Source organism: Mus musculus, chromosome 19 (assembly GCF_000001635.26).
Source record: "Mus musculus strain C57BL/6J chromosome 19, GRCm38.p6 C57BL/6J".
Classification (NCBI taxonomy): domain Eukaryota; kingdom Metazoa; phylum Chordata; class Mammalia; order Rodentia; family Muridae; genus Mus; species Mus musculus.
In genome coordinates, this window is record NC_000085.6 from 24,481,203 (window position 1) to 24,501,906 (window position 20,704).

The following is a 20,704-nucleotide window of genomic DNA, read 5'->3' on the forward strand; positions in this document are numbered from 1 at the left end:
ACCAGAAAGCACTCGGACTTTGAAGCACACAGCCTGCATTTCTAGGCCTCTTATCCTGTTTTTATTTCCTCTGGGAGTATCACATGATATCTCTATCCTTCCATCTCACTCTCAACTCTATTCCTATGTCTATGGTTTTTTTTGCCTCTTCCTCATCTGAAAATGTAAATTCCTTATGAACAAAACCAGATTTGTTCTGGGCTATATGCCCAGTATCAAGAGCATGGCCTGCCACACACTATTCAGTGTGTTGCACCATTGTGTGAATGAATGACAAGGAATAAATGAATGAACTAATATGAATCTGTCCAAGAGGGAAGCAAAGACTGTTATTTGGAAATCTAGCCTAACAGGCTTTTCTAGATTGATCGTAGGTACCTCTTATTTTAGAGGTCTTTTTCTAATACCAAGAATATCATTCTTAGTTATACTGCCTTCCAGCCACACAGGTAAGTTATTTGAATGAACCATTATTTAACCTAATAAACCGGAGCCTTGTGATTCCATCTCTTTTCAGCCTCCTGCTGACACACACTTGACAGAATTAAAATGCTCAGTACTGAAGATTCTAAGCAGAGGTTAGTATATTGAGTTACTGCTTCCTCTCAAAGCAATCAAGAACAAATTAGAGAAAATCAAAGCCATAAAATGCAATTCAAACTGTTGCAAATGAATTGTGCCAGAGCAGGATCTAAGGGACCAAGCCCCTTCTGGTCTCACTCTGTGAACTAAGTATCACATGTACAGTTAGGATTCATGCTCACTTCTACACCGCAAACTACATGTCTCAGCAGTAAACTTAATTGTGATCAATATTAGATTTGTTAAAACTAATATATTTTTTTAAAAAGTAATGGATGTCATTTCTGTGGCATTTTTTCCACTGTTAAGCCTTACGGCATACAGCAAGGCAAATTTCTACCTCTCAACCTATATCAAATAAATGGGGAATGTTAACACATGTAGCAAATAACTCAACATCTCACATTAACTGGCATCACTAATCTAAAGCAAAAGAAAATCGTAATCTGAAAATACAAGAGCTTAGTGTTAACTGGTAAAACTGTTTACCAGTTTAGGAAAAAAACTGTCAGTATAAAAATATATGTATTTCCAAAAGAGGAGGAGGAGGACCAGGAGGCGGAAGAGGAGAGAAGCAGCCATTCCGGCCTTGATATATGGAAAACCCAAGAGAAACTAGTGCTGAGTTCTACTAAGAAACATTCCTGATTCACTGTTTTTAATAATCCGAAGTACAAAACGCATCAGGATACCCACAAATGAATGGACACAGGGCTTACACAATGGCCTTCTTTACTCAAAAGGTGTCTTGAGTCACAGCATGATCCTGGGGGGAAGAATTCAAGCCCAGGGCACGCTCTATTGTCACATTTGTTTTGTTTTGAAATAGGGTTTTTCTATGTCGTCTTGACTGACTTGGAACTCACTATATAGACCATACAGAGATCTGCCTGACTGCCCCTGCCTCCCAAATGGCAGGATTAAAGGCCTGTGTCATCAAGCCCAGTATGGTAATGTTTTTTATGGTGTTCAGAATATCCCAAACCAGTGAAAATAGTGGCTGTACTTAGTTCTGACTGGGAGGAACACAGAAGATCCCCCACACTCTCTGATCTGTGTATTCAAAACGAGGTGTGCACGTGTGTAGTAAACATGTATCAAATACTGGAAATTTATGTTTCACTTTGTAAACAGAGGTAGAAAGAACAGGACAGGAATCTGAACACACTTCTCGGGAACCAAGATACTTGGTGCGAACATTAACCTCAGTTCTAACTCCAAACTTTCAGAACTCGGTTTCCATTCCTGTGAACCAGTATGGGGGAAAGATCAGCTTTCTGTCCCTGATAGTAGGCAGGAAGCAAACAGAAACACATCCCTGAAACTACATTTACCCGAGACCCCAAGCACCCAGGCTCCAGTGGCCTCACAAAGCCCTGAAGATTTGCTGGGACCATTTATAGAACACCAAAAGAGCTATGAGCTGGCCTTGACCCTTCTCTCTCAGTGCTTCATAGGTGGCTACCTCTGAGAAAGCAGAAAGGAAGACGGCTCACTACTGTCTTTTACTGTCTCCACTGCAAGCTTCCTGTATTGTGTTTGAGCCAGGTTAGCTATGTTGCCTTGGTGGTACCCCACAGTACAATTCAAAATGGAACAATTAAACTAGCATTGAAAGAACTCCGTGGAGACTGTCTAAGCATGGGTGAGAATGGATATAGGTGTATATAGTGTCATAAGCCTAACTAACAAAAACTTATACATGATGAAAGGAAATTATTTGACTCGTAAATTTACCAGCCACTCCACTCCACATTATTGAGGAGTCTATGGGGGTGTACTTTCAAAAGACTAACTTAACTCTAACCTACTTTTAAATTCCTACTCTTTGTTGTTGTTGTTTTGAATCTTTAAGATAGAATAGGAAATGGGGTTGAAGCAGCTTGTTCTGTTGTTTCAACACTGTAAGCCCCGTCTTTTGGTGCCTTCTTTTTGGCTTTGAACTCCTCCTAGGTCATAATCCAAGATTATAATCAATATTTTTATGGGTATATGCTTCTTTCTTCCTATATACTATCCCTTGCAAGATTCAATACATCTGCAAGAAGAGGAAAAACACACAATCGCTTTCAAACAATGTATAAAGTAGGGAGAACAGATAGATTTTACATAATATATAATATAAAGTTAATGAAGCAAAATGTTCAGAAGTCTGAGATCTGTTTGCATGCATATGCTTGGGTTTTCCAGATCATGGGCATTCTTGTGAGAGGTAGGGAAACCTGTGAAAGTGGGGCCTGAGGAGGGAGGTTGGGACTGTGAAACACCAATCTCTTGTTCCATGAACAGGATTCTGCAACCATGTGCTCCCACTGAGGAACACTGCTTCCAAATACAAGGCCAAGTGATTATGGGCTGACTGGAGCCTTCAAAACTATAAACCCAAATAAGCTCTTCCTTTTTTGAAGTCGGCTGCCTCAGGACTTTTGTTATAGCAATGGGAAGCTGATTAACACATGGGTGTTTAGAAATTTTCTATACAATCTCCATAAATTAGCACTCAGTGGGACTATAATCAAAGAAAGGGCCAAACCTGAAATCAGATTGTTACACTTCCAGCACTATGACCTTGTCTACCTGGTAAATTCTTTAGGATATACTTTTCTCATTTGTGAAATGGGGACACAAACCCTTTGTTGTAGGTTCAAATAACAGGGTGTCAATTATAGGCTTGCAGACAGTAAAGGCCCTATACAAACAGGTTTCTCTTTGTTAACATACTGTGCCTTGATGACAGAGTGATCCTGCCCCATTCTTTCACTACCCACAGGACTTCTTCTGTTTTCTCCTCTCAGTCTGATGTATGGAAGAAGTCTCTCTTCATCTTCTTACCCAAGACTGCAGCAATTTTAAAGCCAGGCCTTTTCTGTGACTTAGGTATGAATCAAAGGATTCATGTAATATTCAGGTAGAGAGTTTCTAAGAAGGAAAAATGGGCAAAACCACGCTTTTTCTGATGCCCATTCTGCATCCGAGTGTCGCAGGGAAGATGGGTGGTACAGGGCTGAGGCTGTCCATCACTCAGAATGTGGCTGGATCATGAATGCTGTTCCCTACAGCCAGCCATTTGCTAATCCCCTGCAGCAATGCAACCTTCCCTGGTAGATGCTGAACTTTTCAAAAGGGACTAATCCCAGAGGCTTATTCTTATTTATTCATTTAAAACCCTGCTTTGAATTACTACTGCCTGTCACATCACTGTCCTCAGCATAGGACACAGTGCACAGGGACACACACACACATTTGGCTGTGCCTGACAAACAAGTTGAACTCAGCCTTTCAGAAGGAGGGGGAGGGGGAAGAGGAGGAGGACGGAGGAGGAGGAGGAGGAGGAGGAGGGGGAGGAGGAGAGAAAGAAGCTGGAGATCCCAGTGTTGTAGCTGGTGTTGCTAGAGGTGTGTCTTTGTCCTCAAGTAGCTGAAACCAAGCTATATTCTGAGGAAAAGGAAAAATATTCTAAAGAACTCTGAAGCTAATGTCCCAAGCTAAAGCTTCCTGAGCCCAGAGAAGGCCGATTCTTAGGGGTCCCTAACCACAGGATTCTTTTGGCTGAGAGGATGGCATAGCCATGAGCTTCCTACCCATGATAGTAAGGTTTTATTACTGAGAAAGAGGAGAGCTTGTGGCCTGTGGTCACCTTTACACACAGCTGTCTTCTGAGCTAAACATAACAGCACAGAGAAATGACGGCTAGACTGTTGGCTTTCATTCACCCTTCCTACTGCCGAGACCCTTTAATGCAGCTCCTTAGGTGGTAGCCCCCAGCCATAACGTTATCCCACTGCTAGTCCATAACTGTAAATTTGCTACCGTTATGCATCATAATGTGAATCTGTATGCAGGATATCTGATATGCAGCCCCAAATAGGTCAAGACCCACAAGTTGGGAACCACTGAACTAGCTGCTCTGGTGCCCTCTTCTCATACAAACTGTTAAACTGAAGACAACTGAAATTTAGTTAGACGTGGCTTTGAAACCCGTAACTCAATTTGTTCGCGGGAAATCGAGTTTTATAACCCATGGAGTTCAGTCACCCAAAATCCCCACTTCTTAGGAAATAGGAGGGATTTTTCTTCATCTTCCTTTTAACCCTTTTTATTAATTACACTTTAGCCGGGCAGTGGTGGCGAACGCCTTTAATCCCAGCACTCGGGAGGCAGAGGCAGGCGGATTTCTGAGTTCGAGGCCAGCATAGTCTACAAAGTGAGTTCCAGGACAGCCAGGGTTACACAGAGACACCCTGTCTCGAAAAAAAAAATTAATTACACTTTATTTTGTGTTCAGGCACATATGGCGCAGGAGTGGAGGTCAAAGCCACCTGGCAGGAGTTGTTTCTTCCTTCTACCCTGTGGGCTCTAGACATCAAACTTAGGCCTTAAGGCTTGTCAGCAGTCTCTATTACACACAGAGGCATCTAGACAGTCCTGCATTCTCCTTTTGAAAACTTCTGCCCTAAAATGAGGCTGCTTCTCACCCCACGGTGCTATTGTCACTGTGAGACTAAAGTGGCAGCTTAGGCCTAGAGGGAGTCTGTCCCAGTTACCTTTATAAGGATTTCAGAACATTCCTCAGTCCTTTGCTAAGCCTTGAGAGGATCATTGGCTTCCTGTGCAGATGCATAAAAGCAGGCATATAGCTGTTCCCTAAGTTGTCTCGGAGGAGTAAGCAGCCAAGCATTGGGCATGAGGGCAGAGTGAGAACCATCCTTTGCTATCGACCTCATGAATAGCTAGATTCTTCAAATGCGCTGATACTGCTCAAATCCGTATCCCTAGAGAAGACTTCTCTGTCTCTTGAGTACATCCCCAGCTCCTAGCCATCCCTACTGTGTGCTCCTACTGTGTGCTCCACAACCTCTTCAGGCTCATCTCATCAAGTAATGAGCTCACATCTCCCTACCCCCATCTCACTTTTTCTCTTGAAAACAAACTGGGTAAGAGTCTCACAAGACAACTAAGTCTAAGAGGGCCTCTTGTTCTCCTTCATTCCCATCTTGACTCCCATAGGTCAGACCTCATCGAGGTGCAGGAACTCCCTGCCTGTCTGCACACATCCTCACTGAAGAAAGAGTTCACCTGCCATGATGGTGGAATCTTTGTCAACATCACTGCAGTCCCTGGACACTAGATGTAAGTTAAGACTTAAAAACAAACAAAAAGTCGATTGAGCAAAAGGAGAGGCTCCTGTGAGTTGCCACAGCAGCAGGGAAGACCTCTGAGCAGGGAGAGGTAAACATAGAGAGGAGTTCTCTGTACATCCCATGAGTGTTGCTTGTCACGTGAACAAAGGACAAAGGTCTCTTGCCAATACTGCAGGAATGCTGAAGGAATAAGGGCTGTGGTTTGGCTCTGGGTGTGGGCTGGAGACGGGGGTGGGGGTGGGGGCACCTGCTGGCAGTGAGAGAAGACTCCAAGCCAGAGAGGATGGGGATGGAGATTAGATGGAGTGGTGAAATGGGTTACATTAGAAGCACTTTCCCAAACCCAGATTGAGGAAACTATTTTTTAATAATTCCATTTAGGTTTCAGGTAGACACCTTTTCCTATTTTCTGGTGGCTCTATAGGAAAACAAGCAACACAGAATCTTGTGGCGAGTGACAAGGGAATGGGCTTCTTTTAGCTCCCTCCTGTCTGAGAAGTGACTGGTAAGAGAGAGATGATGAGACAAAGTTGAGATCATTGGAATAACGTGACCAAGGACTGGAAGGAGACAGATTGAGGGCACAAGTAGCCAGCTCTGAATGTCTATTTGGAGCCTACTCTATCCTTTGACTTTGCATTCTCCAAGACTGGGCAGGGTTTCTTTTTCATCTCTTTCTTGAATTGTAACCCCTATTTCTTTCAGAGTGCTGATTCTGTCTCATCTGTCCCCTCGTTGACAACATAAATAAGTCTCCCATTCTTTGGCAAAAGTGAAAGGAAAATACAATTAGTGCCCAGCTTCTAGACCTGGCTTGGCTCTAAGCTAGAAAACGGGCACAGCAGATGTGGCAGTAAAAACCTGCCTCATTCTTCAAATTTAAATTGCTTTTAGAAAATGTAAAATCTAGAGGCTCGATGAACCTTAATGATATGTCAAAGAGCAGAAAGATTTCCCCAGGCTACAATCTCTACTAATGAGAAATACAGAAGGAAGAAGGAGCATATCTCTCTCTCTCTCTCTCTCTCTCTCTCTCTCTCTCTCTCTCTCAGTCAGGGTTCTCTAGAGTCACAGAACTTATTGGCAGTCTCTATATAGTAAGGGAATTTGTTGACTTACATATAGTCTGTAGTCCATCTCCCCAACAATGGTCAGCAGCAGCTATGAATAGAAGTTCAAGGATCTAGCAGTTGCTCAGTCCCACAAGGCAAGCAGGCAAAGAAAAGAGCAAATCTTCCTTCTTCCAATGTCCTTATATAGATCTCCAGCAGAAGGTGTGGCCCATATTAAAGATGTATGCCACCATGCCTGAATCTGGGACTTACTTTGTCACAGATGACCTTGAACTCAGAGATCTCCCAGTCTTAATCTTCTGGGATTCATAGCCACTATGCCTCAAGATCTCCATGCCAAGATCCAGGTCAGAAACTTTTATCTCCCAGCCTCCAGATTAGGATGACAAGTGAGCCTTCCAATTCTGGACTGTAGTTCATTCCAGATATAGCCAAGTTGATAACCAGGAATAGCCACTATACTTACACTCTCTCTCTCTCTTTCTCTCTCTCTCTCTCTCTCTCTCTCTCTCTCTCTCTCTCTAAAAATGATACAGACAGGGCCTGATCACTTAGCGTAAGCTGGCCTCAAACTTGTGATCTTTCTGCCTTCCTTGTGTTGGGATTACAGGTGTGCACCTCCACACCCATCTTATTTAAAACTTAAAGAAACATTTCAATTCAAAACCAAGGAGGCCACCAGGGCATATTACTGGATGTGAAAAAAATTACCTTTTATGAAGCAAACACTTCATAATTTGCAGATATTTTCAAGTATCCAAAATGACAAATTCTATTTATTTTTATTTTACCAAATTGTAAATTTTGGTGTGAGTGTGTATGTGTGCATGCATGCTGGTACATACATAAAATTGAGTAGAAGCTAGAGGAAGGACATTGGGTGTCCTGCGCATCATTCTCTGACTTACTCCAAAAGGACAGGGTCTCGCATTAAACTCAGAGCTTGTTGTCCCCTTCCCCAGTCCAAGTTATGTTGGCTAGCCAGCAATCCCTAGTGATCCTGTCCTCTTGTCTCTTCCTGCCCCACCCCAGCCTCAACTCCCACTGCTTCAGTTACTGGTGTATGAGGTGATATCAGACCTTGATATGGGTGCTGGGGAATTGAACTTAGGTCCTTAAGCCTGTGCAGCAAGAACTCTTGCTTACGGAGCCATCTCTCCAACCCCCAATCTTACCAAACTGTAATGTATTCAGGAATATATATCAGATGATTCTTTGTCATCATAAAGTGATTCTATTTCTTTTTAAAGTTAATTTTATTGACAAATTTACAAGCAGTAAATAAATTCTTTTTAAAAATACAGTTTAGGGCTGGGAGGTGGTGGCGCATGCCTTTAATTCCCGCACTTGGGAGGCAGAGGCAGGTGGATTTCTGAATTCAAGGCCAGCCTGGTCTACAGAGTGAGATTCAGGACAGCCAGGGCGATATACAGAGAAACCCTGTATCAAAATAAATAAATAAATAAACAAACAAACAAACAAACAAACAAACAAATAATAAAAATAAAAAAGAATACAATTCACTGAGTTTTTTCCAAGTATGTAGTCAAGTAATTATGACCATAATCAGTGACAGAAATTTAGTGACGTGTTGAGATGATCATACAGGTTTTTCTATTTTAGTCCACTCCCTATGCAGAAAGGCTTTCCTGATACCAAGCCAAGCTTTCACTCCTGGGATGGAATCAACTTGGTCAGAGTTATTCAGTGCCTAGATCCTATTTGATGGTATACTGTTGAAAGGCCTCCCATCAATATTCGTAAGAAAGATTGATCTGCAGCGCACATGTCCGTGCAGAACATCCTTGTCAATTTCTGCTATTAGGATCATCTTGGCACGTTAACAACACGTGAAGGTCTTTTTCAGTATAGTCTGAGATGGTGTCATGGAGATGGTGCATGCTTAGTGCTATAAATCCGACTGAGAACCCATGGCTTTGGGAGCTCACAGGTCTGAGAGTGAATCTACTACATTTCTCTCTTTCTTTTCTTTTTGTGTTAGCAGACTTAGGCTCAAATTTCCCTACAGATTTGTATCTTTGTATACCAGCCTATGGTATACTAATCTATACCATAGACGAGTGCACCTCTCAATTCTCATCAAAGAAGGGGATGTGAGTGGACCGTGGTTAACACAGAAACTCACAACTATTCAAAGGGCAGAGAGGAAGTGCCTGTGCAGTGCTCAGCTACAAGTCAGACATCTTTATCGAGTGCCCATCTCTCAAGGCTTGGGACCACTGAGGAAGAGGGACCAGAAAGACTGTCAGAGACAGAGATGGGGAGGACTGGAGTCAAACAGTATCTTCTAGAGATAACAGATCCACTGCACTCAAGAGCTCACACCAGCTGTGGCTGCCTGCACATGACCTGCATAGTTCCAATTAACATTTCAACATGGGATGGGTAAGGGGCTCCGGGAGAGAACCGTTATCCTTTCCTGAAGAACTGTTGACAGTTGATGGCGTCTGAGAAAGGAGAAGTTGGTTTTCTCTAAGGGTGTGACCCCTGCTAAGTCAACTAGGCTTACCAGTGAGTTTTCAAGCGGGCACACAAAGTTGGGAGGGGCCAGGGAGTCAGAGTGGACCTGAGAGGAGTTTGCTAGAGGTTAGCTGGAGTGGATGGTGAATATAATCAAAATATAATGTACGCATGTATGCAATTCTCAAAAGTACTAATAAAAATACATTTTAAACGGTGAAATAGTAACATGACCATCCACAGTTTGTTTGTTTTTTCCTTTCAGAAAGGTTCTAGTAGTTTATTCCCTGTGTCTCACAGCCTGCTCTTATTAGCCCTTCTTAATATCAGCATTGGAGGTATTTATTGAACCGTCTGGATCTTACTTTTTGAGAAAACAGCTTAGTTTGTTTTTTTTTTTTTTTTATAGCTATTTCATTTCCCTGGGGGGTCACTGGTTAGTTTCCTCTCTCTTCTGGGAGTCATTTTATAAGATAAATGTTTCTAGAAATACTGACGACTAACCATCTCCACAGGGGTTCACAAGGCAGCTTGTAGCATCTTTGGTTTCTTCTCTGTTTCCAGAAGGCCAGGAACCTGACCTTGGGCATGCGGGGCATGTGCTCTGTTCACTAAGTTACATTCCTATCCTACTTCTTCTCCTATTATTAAAAATTAATTTTTTAAGGATAGCATACAAGCCGGGCGGTGGTAGCCCATGCCTTTAATCCCAGCACTTGGGAGGCAGAGGCAGGCAGATTTAATGACCATTATCATACACCCTAACTAATCCAGTTTTTAGCAAACTGCTCCATAGTTCAGACTGTCTAGGTCAGAGATAAGCACTACACGGCTTGGTGAAAGACCTTGAGGAAGCCTATAGCAGCAACATCCCACAGATGATCTGGGAGAGCTCACTTGATGCATTCACTTCAACCTCAGTATTCCCACTGTTCTGAGAGTTAAACGATAAAACAAACACAAAAAAATCCACCACCCCCCAAAAAGGGTTTTTTGGGTTTGTTTGTTTGTTTGTTTTGGTTGTTCTCTTATTGTGCATTTTCAAGAATTACTGTAGCCAGTTTTTCTGTTGTGATGGTTCCTTCCCAGTAAGGGAGTAAATCACTCTACAGGACTGCTTAGGATCTATCTATATACAAGACAGCTGGAATAAATTACACACGTTTCATCAAATCGAAGGTCCTATTTTGCTGCAGCATTATAAGACAAAACAAACAACAACAAACCACGCCTTCTACTTTTAAAGGCGGCCTTGGTGCTACTGCTCAGAGTTTTACTCGAAATTTATCCCAACTCGGATAAAAGAGAAGAGCAGTTTTTCTCCAGGTGGCGCCAATGAAGATACAGGTGGAGCCCAGAACTGAGTGTGGCACAGTCACACTTGCAACTCCTCCTTAGAGTGTGAGCATCTGATGAACATTTTCCTTATAACAGAATCTCCTCCCCAGCGGCTCCAGGGGACTGAGCACGACCAGGACACAGGAGATGAGCTCTGTTCCATCACAATGCCAACATCTGTACTGTTGGAAGTATCAAAGCCCAGAAGTAGCAGCTCTACTCAGAGCTTTAGCTTTAAAGCAAGCCCTTTGTTAGGAACAATTGGGACTGATTTCCTTTAGAGAGGCGCATGGTGAATGCTCACTTTTTCATTTAAAAAAAAAAAAGCCAGTTAAGAACAAATGACCTGCAAGTGAATTCAAGATAATGAGCAGTGACTGTAACATTCCATTAAAGCATTTTGGGTTGAAATGCTTAAAAACAATGCCCAGAATGCGTGTCCCAAAGGCAGTGAATTAGCATGGGTTTCGCTCCGCTTTTAAAAAGCTTAGTTTTATTTTTAAAAAAATGCATGCATTATGTTTTAAGTCTTCAGCATTTTTAAAAGAAAAGTTACTAAAGAAATCCTGTTTACATCTTCAAACATAAGAATCAAACTTTCTGGCTAACTTTCATGTTTTTAGTTCAGAGAGGTGACTAGGACCACAGACTAGAGAGGAGGATAAGAGACCCAACTCTACTAAACTAAAGTCTACTGTAACTAAAGTCTTCAGATCTGCCTACACGCTTACCTTGCTGAATTTATCCATCTTTATAACCTTTGGTAGAGCATACATGTAACATGGTCATCTTGAATGGTAATCACCGTCCAGTGATGCAAGTGTTTGTATTCCTAAGGCTAATGGGAGGATACCCCTAGAGGTCTAAGGCCTAGTGCCTTAAAAAGCTGTTTATTATTATACAAATAGAGCTGCTTAACAAGAGAAAGCTTTATCTCCCAACTCAGACCTTAAACTATAGGTTCCAAAACACAATGATGTAAAACAGTTATGTAAATAATAATTACAACCATGGTTTAGGGGCTTTAATCCCAACACTAAGGAAGTAGAGGAAAGTAGATCTCTCTCTCTCTCTCTCTCTCTCTCTCTCTCTCTCTCTCTGGTGCTCTTCTTTTGGTATCTCTCTCTTTCTCTGTATCTGTTTGTGTCTCTCTCTATCTCTGTTTCTCTGTCTCCCCCCCCCCCCCGGGCCCCGCCCTCTGCCCCATAGTGAGTTTCAAGCTAGCCAGGATTATATGAGACCCTGTCTAAAAGGCAAAACTAAACAAAAATCAGCTTAGTGCAAGATGATATTGAAAACGAAAAGGTGTCTTACATAATTAGTAAGAGTGTGTATTCACTAGGCGGTGGTGGCACACGCCTTAAATCCTAGCACTTGGGAGGCAGAGGCAGGCAGATTTCTGAGTTCAAAGCCAGCCTGGTCTACAAAGTGAGTTGCAGGACAGCCAGGGCTATACAGAGAAACCCTGTCTCAATAAAAGAAAAAGTGTGTATTCGCCCACAGTGGTGGGCTTACCTAACTAAAAATTTCCAGAAACATGCCACAATTTGGCTGCCAAGAGCAATGAGCAAAGGAAGGAACGAACACTATGGAGACCTTTTCTTATTGAGATGAAAGTAACAGTATCTTCCAAAAGCAGCAAGCACCTTAAAGAGAATTACAAGGAAGCCATGCCTCCTCAAGTGCTGAAGGGATGGATGGGACAAAGGCAATGCACACAAACAAGCTATTGGAAAGTCAAAAAGGGAGAAGTTTGTAAAAGGAGACCTTGGGAATGCCACAGGGTATTCCCAGACAAAAAGCCAGGCCTTGCAGTAAACAGTGCCTGGCTGATGGCGGGCGGATGTGTGAGAAAAGCTGGTGCAGCAATGCCTGAGAGACTGGCTCTCCAGTTCTTCACCCACTTTCCATCCCATTCCCACCCCCCCAACCCCTGCCCCCACCAAGAAGTCACTGAATGTTACACAGGGTTTACCAGGAAGAACTCATAACGGCTTGCGTTAATCATTATAGCTGATGGCTCCTTTTTTGAGCATAAATGGATAAAAATAATATTTGTCTTCTTCAGTCTCTAATGGTTCTGTGGGATTCACCAAGGTCTCATCAACTTTGCAAAATTGGTGACATAAAGTTTATAAATCTACAAAGCTTCAATTTGTACCCTAAAAACAAAACAACTAACCTTTAACAATTCCCCCAGCCAACAAACGGTATTATGTCAACACTCACTGGCATGGGCAGTGTAGACTTCCCCTATTTTTTTTCTACCTTGCATAATACGATTGTCAGGATTCCTGTCAACAATACCTGCTAACACCGTACTGCCTACTGCCTTTTCCTATGTTAGTTAGGCCCTGTCTGAAACATTTTGCTTATGATAACTCATCTAAATTCATCTCCCCCCTGCCCCTGCCCCTGCCCCCGCCTCTGTGTGTATGTGTATGTGTGTGTGTGTGTGTGTGTGTGTGTATGTGTGTGTTTCTTTCCTCATACCTATGTTACTAAGTGGGGAATCAGGGAATGGGAAGGGTCAGTGGTCTGCCCCCTGACCCTGTATTGCCACATGAATCTCACACTTGGGTGACAATGGCACACAGTGAGTCCTCTGCTGCTCTGGGTTCCACATTGAGGAACTCAATCCATTACAGATGGAAAAAAACCCCACAAAACCAAAAACAAACAAACAAAACAACCAAATCTGGGTCCATACTCAATAGCTTCTGTCTCTTTTTCTTTCCTATTTCGCAAACTATGTAACACCACAATTGTCTACAAGGCATCCCCATTGAATTAGGTGTTATGTTTAACCTAAAGACGGTTTCAAATGCACAGGAGGATGGGAGCGGTTCACATGCTTAAACCTTGCTATTGTATGTGCAGGATGTTGACCATCCACATATTCCGATGTCCTATGGAGATTCAGGAAACAACCGCCAAAGTTAAAACCCCAGGCCCTGTCCACAGTCCTGGCAGTGTGGGGTCCTTTTGCATGCACCTCTGCTCCTCTGCCCAGACTGCTAGATTGGCCAAGGAGCCATTAGCTTTGTTTCTTGTTTGACCATCACTTGCTGATATGCAAGTCTTGGCTCAGGCAGGGCGTAGCCTCCAAGAACCATTCATGGTACTCCAGTATACCCTAGAGTCAGATCTTCCCTCTTCTGTGTTCCTGTTCCCATGTATGTCTAGCCACAAGGGACACAAGCACCGTGAATCTGTGTGTGAGTCTGTTCCTTACTGAGCTGCATGCCTTCTGGGACTGCCAGGCCCGTAAGGTAAGGCTTGCCAGTGGTAATTTGCACAACTCCAGGGGACCCTGGTTTGCAGAAAGGAGTGATGTATCCTCACTGAGCTACAGAATGTGACAACTTCAGAGTGCTCATTGTGTTCCAAAGGTCCTGGGACTGAATATGCAGTCATAAGCATTTCTAGGTGACTAACTGGCTCAGAAGAAATCTCAATAAATGTGACTCAGAGCTTGGGCACTGAGCCTCCCCAACTCACTTCTTACCCTCCAAAACACCTCACAAGGGGAAGTTTACACGACACTGTCAACCTAAAGGGATGTAAGGATCCTGTTACCCAGTAGAACATTCAGGAAATCTCTGCTTTAGCCCCTCAGCTTCTTGTGTGTTTCTCTGGATGGTAACAGTGAATTTTGAGATCTCGCTCTAGGCCGTTGATAATTGTATAATTAATCTGCAAATGGATGTGACATTTCCACCAGAGATGTAAATAATTATAGCAAGAACCAGATATAAAAATCTACTCAAAAGTGTGGTCTGAAATGCAAATGAATACAGTCCATTTTTTTTCTGTTTTAATGTGCATATTCACAAGGACATTATGATTTTATATTCAGAAAAACAGCATTACATAACTTTCAACCACCTGCTCAGCGGGGGGGGGGGGGTGGGGGGGATAATAATAATAATAAAAAACCCCAACCCAAACTGTCTCCTGAACTCTGGAAAATATTTAAGGTACCTTGTATTAGAAATTTAAAAAAAAATTAAGATGAGGCAACATATCCCTGTTCCTTTATAAGGTCACAGGTTCTGTTTTTGCACGGGAACAGACCTTTGCACACAGGAAAACAGGCCTGGCTTTAAGCATGCTACCAGCCTTGAGAAACAGCAAGAAGGCTGGAGAGATGGCTCAGCAGTGAGGAGCACTTACTGCCCTTACAGAGAACCCAAGTCCTGCTCCCCCACTATGTGTCGGGCGGTTCACACCTGCCAGGATGCCCTGACTCTGTGTGTGCACATACTATCATATAGATACCCACAAATACACATAATTTAAAGTAAGTCCTCTTTTCTTTTTTTTTTTTTTAAATCAAGAAACAGCTAGAGATTAGGCAGGCTCCACTGAAGAGAAATTCTTCAGTCATCCCAGGACACTGTGTGTTCTAACTTCTTTCACTCACTCTAGTTAACTAACTTAGAGTAAAGAAAGAAAGCGGAGGGACAAAATTCAGCAGCTCTGAAATGGCTGGCTTAGACAGGATGGCAACATGACAGGTGGACACTCGGCTGACCCTGGCTTATCTGGCACGCCTGAGACCACTGCAAGGCTTCTTTAAGTACAACAGAGAGCAGGAGAGCCAGTCAGCATCCAGTGATACAAGTGCAGGAAGTCTCGGCCAGTTATGGCTGGCTTTGAAAAGGAATGGAAGCTAGGAAGTTCCGTGACTTCTTAGAATCTGCAAATGCATGAAGATCGACAGATTCATCCCAGAGCCTCCAGAAGGAAGGAAGGCCTGCAGCATTCTTAAATGTATATAAGTGAGACCAATATGGGGCCTCTTATATTCAGAATTATAGGACAATATGCTTGTATTGCTCTAAGCCTTTCAGAGCTTTCACCTTGACACTTATCTAGACTGGTGTATGGCTATAGCTGTAAGGACTTTTCTTAATTGCTAATTGATATAGTGGGGCACAGCCCACTGTGGGCAGTGCTATCCCTAGGCAGCTGAGCCTGGACTGTATGAGATAGTCAGGACAGCAAGCCAGGAAGCAGCCTTTGTTCCTGCTTTGAGATTCTGCCCTGGCTTTTCCTTGAAGATGGACTGTAATCTGTAAGCCAAATAAACTCCTTCCTCATTAAGCTGCCTTTGCTCAGCGTTTTATCACAGCCTCAGAGAGCCAAAAATAGGACAGAACCACCACACAGCAGGAATAAGAAACAAATTTTATCGGAAAAAAAATAAACACCTTAATTTCTGTGATCTCTAATCCAGTCGTTCCTTCTTTAATCATAACTCTTCATACTTATCCATAGAACACGTTCAAAAATTGGCATATGCTTCCAAAGGTCTCTGCATATGAAATTTGTAACAGTTTATGAGGGCCACACTAGCATGATGAATATCTGAGTGATTAAAAGTTACTACACAGTCAGGTCAGAGGCCTCGAGCCCCACCCCACTCTGGGTCTCACAACTCATTCAGTGAAGGATCAACACAAGGAGCCATCCACCTCTAGTCTCATCTTTCAATTCCTTATGCTCCTATTAACTAGGACTAACTGGTACCCGTAGTTGATGGTTGGTCAGATTAACCTCAGTGAATAGATATACCTGCACTCCATGAGGTAAGACATCTCAATGGGCACACTAAAGGGTAGCAATTTTAGGAATGGTTTAGAGAGGCCAAAATGCCTCTCCACATCTTGCCAGCTAGGCTGAGACGAGATGAGACTTTGGCACTCGTTCATCTGATTGGAGCGTATCCGTGAGCTCCTCTGAGCTAGGTAAGCAGTATGGCAGTTAGTCTTGGGAGCAAAACAGACGGCTTGCTGTACTCACGGCGTGAACACTCTAGCCCGAGAGGTAAACACCGTGGATCTTAGCTAACTGGTAAGCTGTGATTGAGAGGACGATTCCAGGAGAGCAAGCTCACCCCAGAGAGTGTCCATGGTTCCTGGACTGCCTGTAATTGAGTCATCAGTCAAGAGTTGTGAATATGGGTTCCCTTCCTGCAAAGCTCCAGCCTCGGCAGTGAAGGAAAAATTCCTTACACATTGATGGTGCATAGATCCCACTTTGTAATCTCTACCTTGAGGCCTATGGTTGGCCTACTCTTGCTTTGCTTTTGTCTGCTTATTTTTTCCATAACAATTATTACTATTCAACAATATTACATGCTGATTCAAAGTTATGGAGCAAATTTTCTCCAGAATAAAAATTTATGCACTATTTTATTGTATACTTGCTTGAGAACTGGGGACTTCTGTTTCTTGGTTCCAGTCTGGAAAATATGGTTAAAACATTTTTTTTTTAAAGGAAGAGTAGTCTGTCTGCCTTTACCCTGGTTAATGAAACATACTGATTTGTGAAAGACCCTGAGTGAAATGGTCACTTAGTATTGCTTCCTCTCAACCGTAGCTGAACAGCGGAGCCATCCTTAAAGAAAGTTGTGGGCAGGATGGAGTCACAGAAGCTGTACTGAGAAGCTGACATTCTAGTGGTTGTAAGTGCTGTGTACCCAGATTGATTGACACAATACTCTTCACTTGGTCCTGATTCTGGGAATCAAGCCCTGACAGAACTTCCAAATCTCCAAATCTCCTTATGTCTTAACGAAGAAAACGAAGCAATGCAGCCCCTCGCGCACCCTGCCTGAGCTCTGAAACATCCTTTTCATGATTTTGCCGAAGCCTTAGCTGGTAACATTGCTACCCCCAAATAATGTTAATGTACAATATACAAGTAGTTTGAAGTTTCATGGTATTCGTGGTTTTTTAAAGTCTAAAGAACCGTGAAATGTTAATTCTTTAATTCCACATATTAAAATATCATTTCAGGTAGTTAAAAAAAAAGAACAGGGAACTACATATTTTCTATTACACTTTAAAAATTTGCAGTGTAAGTTATACTTACTGTGTATCTCATCTCAGGTATGACGTTTTCTGCGGAAATACTTGGCTATATTTATCCATTTGACAGCATGCCCTTTCAATGGTCCGCTCAGAACATCTCCATCTTATTATTTCTTGTCTTTTTCTTCTGTTTTGTGTATGGCCCTATTTTGGTTAATGTTCCTTTCAGCAGTGTCTGTTTGATTGATGGGTGTGTATGTGTGGGTGTGTTTAACTATATGTCCCATGTATACACTTTAAATGGTTCATCTCTAGATTACAATATAGGTGTCACACTTGATGTGTATTGCTATTATTTCAGTTGGAATAGAAAGACCTTAACATATATGCACCTTTGTCCACCTTCTTCATGTAGTTTTTGCATATCATATACACTGAAAGCCTCACCAGGTAATACTAGGACTTTTTTTCTCTAAACTTTACATATATGCGAACGTCATACCGGAGATGAGATACACAGTATCAAATGAGATTAGAAGCACTCTTCAGATAGTCAGCTTTTCTATTCTTTTTTTCTTTCTTTCTTTCTTTCTTTCTTTCTTTCTTTCTTTCTTTCTTTCTTTCTTTCTTTCAAGATTTATTTATTTTATGTGAATATACTGTCTCTCTCTTCAGACACACTAAAAGAAGGCATCAGATCCTATTACAGATGGTTGTGAGTCACCATGTAGTTGCTGGGACTTGAACTCAGGACCTCTGGAAGAGCAGTCAATGCTCTTAACCACTGAGCCATTTCTCTAGCCTGTATAGTCAGCATTTCTATTAGCCTGCCCTTACTTGGGTCCAAGTTCCTCCTGGCACGATTTCCACCCTGTCTGGAAAAACAGCTTTCAGCGATTTTCTTAAGTCAGCTCTACTGGGTTCTCTTAGTTTTCACTCATCTGAGAAAACCTGGAAGTTCCTGAAGAATACTTTTGGATAAAGGCCTCTGTGTTGACAATCAACTAATGTTCTCATCACATCAGTGTCACTTGCCGATGGCTTCCATGACTTAGACCCCTCAGGGAGCCAGATCTTTGCTCCTCTGTGGGCAAGCCATTGTTTTCCTCTGGTTTTAAGGTTTTCCTTTGTCCCTGGGTTTCAGCAGTTTGATAATGATGAGCACAATGTCTGTGGCTTTGCACATCCTGGATCACCTGGCACCTCTCTGGGTACCCCTGACTTATAACTCTGGTGCTATGCTTGGCTCCCTTCCTTCTGGAACGCAGATGCCACAATTCCAGTGTTCCCGAGGCTTAGCTTGCCACCCCACATCTCCTTTTCTCTCTGCTGTTAGATCGTTCCACTGACATCTTCCTCTGTTGTTTCCCTTTTGATCCTGAGTCTGATGCTTTGCGTTTTCAGCACTTGTCTTTCATTTTAAACTTCGCTCTTCTACATGTATCTCCCAGTCATGTGCTGAGCACCCTCCCCAACGTTTATCTGCCTCAGTGTGTTGTTAAACATCTTTACAGTGGCTGCTTTGATGTCTATCTGAGAACCCAGCATCTGTGCAAATCTTGGTACTGGTTTCTCTTGACTGCCTTTCTCCATCTGAACTAATGATGTCCCTCCCCAGTTCTCCACAGGCTAAGCATTTGTGCACTGTGTGCCAGATACTTGGCATGATTCTTTATGAGGCCGTGGGTCTTTCGGAATCCTTGCTGAGAATGGTGCATTTTGTTTCAGCAGGTGATTGTCCTGGTGGGGTTCAGGCAGCCTGACGCTTTCTGTGGGTTGTGGTTTCATTCAGCCGAGAATCTTCAAAACATTAACGCAGACTCTCTCTCCTGGGCACAACTCAGTGAGGAAGCAGGTTTACTCCCTCCTTTGGTAGCCTGGTGGAATATCAAAATCTGGGCTCTTTTCTGTACCTTACGGCCGGCCACTCTTTGCTTTCATAGTCTGGGCAGAGCTGTTCCATGCATTCCAGTCAGGTTCCATAACTGCAGTTATGTCAGTAGGAGGGGTCAGAATGAAGTCTGTTTACCTCATCTTATCGAGAACTAGAATTTCTTGACTATATTTGGATTTCATAACATTTGCAAATGAAATGGTGGCCTCATCTGTCCATTTGCTTCTAACATAGTTGAGTGTTTTTCCAGGAACTAAACTATATATATATATATACATATATATAGTCAGTTTTATAGCCACTCTGTAGGGCTTAGTGTTCACATGTGTCCACAGATTACATTACTGACACAATAATTTTAGAGAGCAGCTTGAAGAATATTCAAGAGAAGGCAGGAATAGAAGCAAGCAACCGCCTTCTCTTAAGAAGGGGCAGGCGCTCGTGTGCTCCTGCCAACTGGAAGTCCCTGGGTCTCTTTAGTCAGGACAAACCAGAATTGAGTTTAATGAAGTTATGTCACCCAGCTTCTTGTCTTTGGAACTCACCATCTTTGCAGTAGGGGCCAGGCTCTTTCTCTTAAGTTTTCTTCGACACTACAAATCTCAATAGGGAGTCCAAACACTACAGCTAATAGCCACATGTGGCTGCCACAGGGGGATGATCAGAACAAAGACATTAAAAGTTCCCTTTCTCTGGGGTTCCCTTGGGTGTTGGTTGGCTTTCAGTTTGCAGATGACTTTGTGTAACCCAGACTGAATACCCAGAAGGCACAGCAGCCACGATATACGTCTTCAAAGGACTGCTGCCTCCTACAAATATGTCAGGCTGACAAAGTAAGAACACAAGGTTTGGAAAACTCTTCACATTGTTTCTGATTCCAGTGTGTGTGTGTGTGTGTGTGTGTGTGTGTGTGTGTATGCTTCGATAAGCAAATGTATCAGCTATGAGTTTTCAGAACTTACAGTAGTATACAATGGAGGAAGGCAGGTTGACCTGTATCTAAAAGTATTTATGTATAATATCACAGGGCCAACCCTGGAATTTAGTCTAAGGAGTAAGGCAAAGTGTCCTAGCTCCTCTCCACAGCTGTCTTTGTACACAGCAGGAGGAAGCCTACACTCTTAATACCATGGGGGTCAGTGCCAGGTGACTGATCAAAGAGAGCAAAGTGAAGTCTACAGGCAGCTCAGGGGACACAGACAGCTTTTAGAGGCCACCCAGGAGCTCAGAGAAGAGGGGGACTTGTTCATGTGACCCTAAGCTTTGCAGGGCTCACACAGGATCACCTCTGCTTTGCTTTTTAGACTTGTGAAGGAGGCATGGGTCAGTGATCATTTGAGGACAGGGGCAGGGGGGAGGGGGCAGGGGTGGGTG

At 42.9% G+C, this 20,704-nt stretch overlaps 1 protein-coding gene and 1 long non-coding RNA gene across 3 annotated transcripts in view; one reads left to right on the plus strand and one right to left on the minus strand.

The window, feature by feature from the left end:
* Pip5k1b (phosphatidylinositol-4-phosphate 5-kinase, type 1 beta) overlaps nt 1-20,704 on the minus strand; it is a 261,079-nt gene that overhangs the window by 186,409 nt on the left and 53,966 nt on the right. The gene's annotated exons all lie outside the window — the stretch shown is intronic.
* On the plus strand, nt 1,461-20,661 carry Gm52399. Its single transcript, XR_003952918.1, has 3 exons — nt 1,461-3,459; nt 5,590-5,712; nt 17,003-20,661. It is a non-coding gene; the product is annotated as a predicted gene, 52399 (long non-coding RNA).